Source organism: Tasmannia lanceolata, unplaced genomic scaffold (genome assembly GCF_043159265.1).
Source record: "Tasmannia lanceolata isolate RefF3 unplaced genomic scaffold, GAP_Taslan_0.1 ptg000225l, whole genome shotgun sequence".
In the NCBI taxonomy this organism is placed as follows: domain Eukaryota; kingdom Viridiplantae; phylum Streptophyta; class Magnoliopsida; order Canellales; family Winteraceae; genus Tasmannia; species Tasmannia lanceolata.
In genome coordinates, this window is record NW_027518901.1 from 2,165 (window position 1) to 5,420 (window position 3,256).

Here is a 3,256-nt window from a genome sequence, read left to right on the forward strand (position 1 = left end):
CCTTGGCCATGAACCTCCTTTGGATTTTGGATTCCCTCCACTCTTCTATTTTCGATCTGAATCGAAGAATACGAAAAGAAGGAAAAATAAATAGAAGTTGCTAACTGATAACTCGAAATCCAATTATGAAAGATTTCGCTGCAATCAATAGAGTAATAATAAGTAATACAATTATTTCTAACTATCCATTATTTCTAATCCCAGTCAGTATTTCATTTACTATCTTGTATGCTCTTGAACAGCCTGTCCTAGACCCACATTTCTATTTCTGTTCTCCCTCTATTAATTCTATGCTGAGCCCGAGTTTCGCTGAGGTTTAATCCACTTTTCTTTCTCTTTCCTTCCTAAACAACTTAAAAAAAAAATTCAAAAGGGTGGATTAGTCACAGAGAATTTGTTGTATCTCTAATCTTCTTCACCCCTTCCCATGTCAATAACTAGAATGAAAAAAAGGGGAATGTCAACGCATCTGGGAATAAACGATTGATCTCTATCAATAGACCTGCTAAAGACCCGAACCATAGCGTAGTTAGCACAGGTGCCACGGAGAGATATGTTTTTATATCTCGCATTGAAAATCCTCCTTCTTTATTGGAATACATATATGATCAGATGTATCTGTAGCTAAAGATCACTTGTATTTGTACACGAAATCCCTAATCCCGAACTAAAATGAAAATGAATATGTACAATAATCCGGTGGATTAGATCTACTTGTCCCTAAAACAGAAAAAGATGACCCTTTCTTACTGAGCATTACCGATAAATATTCATTTTTTTATACGTTAGGTTTCATATGTATATAATTCTTTGATTATATGAAATCAAAAAGAAGAAATGGCAAGAGAAATTGTCTCTAGATATTAGGAAATAACGATGTGGAAAACAAGACAAGGATTCCCTACAATGAAACTGTACAACAATTGAAAGGGATGTAGCGCAGCTTGGTAGCGCGTTTGTTTTGGGTACAAAATGTCACGGGTTCAAATCCTGTCATCCCTACCTATTACTTCTCCTATGGGCAGTAACGAGGGATCAGTTGAGATCGATTCAAATTGGACTGGACTGGACATAATTTTGCATTTTATGATACTACATGCATGCAAGGTGTATTGGGGGTACAAAAAGAATCCCTTTCTTTACAGTTGTATCTCCTGTCATAAGAAAGCGCTCTTAGTTCAGTTCGGTAGAACGTGGGTCTCCAAAACCCGATGTCGTAGGTTCAAATCCTACAGAGCGTGATTCTGTTTTTGTAATGTTGAATCACAATAAAATAACTTTACTAACTTGAACTGCAACCTGAATTTGACCTCCTGCAGCTTAAGAAGGAGGTCAATCAAAAAAGAGATGTTACTCAATCAAAGGTCCAACTGATCTCCGCGTCTGTATTGTAAATATGCAGTTACGAATAATCCGGCCAAAGTAATAGGAATTAGACCTAAGACGATTCCAAATAGAAAAACTTCAATCATTTCAATTTGTTGGAAAGGGTAAAAATAGAGGTAATATCTATCCCTAAATATTACTCCGAATCACCCATGAATCTCAATGATCAAGAATTGGTAATTAACGCGGGAAGGAACTATCGAATACCTGAAATCTCACAGAACTATTTATTTTGATGAATTATTCATTCAATTAATTTCAAATAAGTCGTATCTTGCTCAGACCAATCAATAGAGCTGGGGTTATAGTTGAAGCAGCTAGTAGAAAACCGAAATAACTAGTTATAGTGGGCATGAAGGAGCTAAATGAGATACGTTCTTTTTTTTTTACATATGTTTATAAAGCACTTACCTAAGTTTCAATTTTTGCGAGATGTGATGATCAGAAAAAATACCAATTGACAGAATCAGTTCCAATTGAAAGTTCTTGATTCATCAGTCATTATAGACGGCACTGACAAAGATAGAGTAGCAGAGGTAGAAAAAAAAAAAAAGATTGATTTATCATCTGTGACATCTACCAATGTCGGGATTTCAAATCAACAGATTCATTGAGCAACTCGTGAGTAAAGTAATAGTCAGAAGAACTGTGTCGTGTAACTTCATTCAAAAATGAAATTATCTTTGAATAACTATAGAATAAAAGAATTGGATTTCAAAAGAATTTCCATTTTGACCATTTATTTCTTTTCTTTTTCAATTTATCAATTCCTATTATCCTTTTAGGTTCCACAGTCTGTCTTTCCATATCATGGAGTTCCATCCTTGTAGCTAGGTCAAGAAGGAACCTTTGGATCTAATCCAGTAATGGTTGCATCACGAATATTGATTGTTCAAACTATTTATTGTTTCTTCTCTTTCTTTCATCGAATACTATCTACTACTGTAGAACCAACCAATTACTTGAAATGAAAGGATTAGAAAAAAAGAAAAATATCTTTTCTACAACCATGAGAGGGGATTTCTATATTTTGCATCTAATTGAATTGTGTGGAATATGATAATCTCGTTCATTAATTATTAGAACTAGAACCCGTTGACTCAAACTTTACTAAGAACTTCAGTTTCTAGTCCAAAGCCAATACTTGAAACCCTATACTACAGAAATTTGATCAATTTTTGATTGAATGACACGCGGTTCCGCATAGACAAGTAACAAGAAAGGAAAAGGGGAATTATGTACCATTTCTTTTCGATACTGATTGAAACTGCGTTGCTGTGTCAGAGGAAGGATAGCTATACTGATTCGGTATACTCTAAATACACCTTCGGTACAATATTGACGATCTCACAAAGATGAAATATCAGTAGTTTTCCATTTACTGATCCCATCTTTCAAGGAATCGATCCCCCTTTGACTGTACAAGAATATGTGGAGCTCAGCATGTCTGGAAGCACGGGAGAACGTTCTTTTGCTGATATTATCACCAGTATTCGATACTGGGTTATTCATAGTATTACTATACCTTCCCTATTCATTGCGGGTTGGTTATTCGTCAGCACGGGTTTAGCTTATGATGTGTTTGGAAGCCCTCGGCCAAACGAGTATTTCACAGAGAGCCGACAGGGGATTCCATTAATAACTGGCCGTTTTGACCCTTTGGAACAACTCGATGAATTTAGTAGATCCTTTTAGGAGGCCTCAATGACCATAGATCGAACCTATCCAATTTTTACAGTGCGCTGGTTGGCCGTTCACGGACTGGCTGTACCTACCGTTTCTTTTTTGGGGTCAATATCAGCAATGCAGTTCATCCAACGATAAACCTAATCTGAATTATAGAGCTACGACACAATCAAACCCGAACGAA

At 36.0% G+C, this 3,256-nt stretch overlaps 2 non-coding genes across 2 annotated transcripts; both read left to right on the forward strand.

Moving 5' to 3' along the window:
* Positions 1-928: 928 nt before the first annotated feature.
* Positions 929-1,002, forward strand: TRNAP-UGG (transfer RNA proline (anticodon UGG)). Its single transcript has one exon. It is a non-coding gene; the product is annotated as a tRNA-Pro (tRNA).
* A 165-nt stretch (positions 1,003-1,167) lies between these two features.
* TRNAW-CCA (transfer RNA tryptophan (anticodon CCA)) lies at positions 1,168-1,241 on the forward strand. The gene has a single exon. It is a non-coding gene; the product is annotated as a tRNA-Trp (tRNA).
* Positions 1,242-3,256: the final 2,015 nt, after the last annotated feature.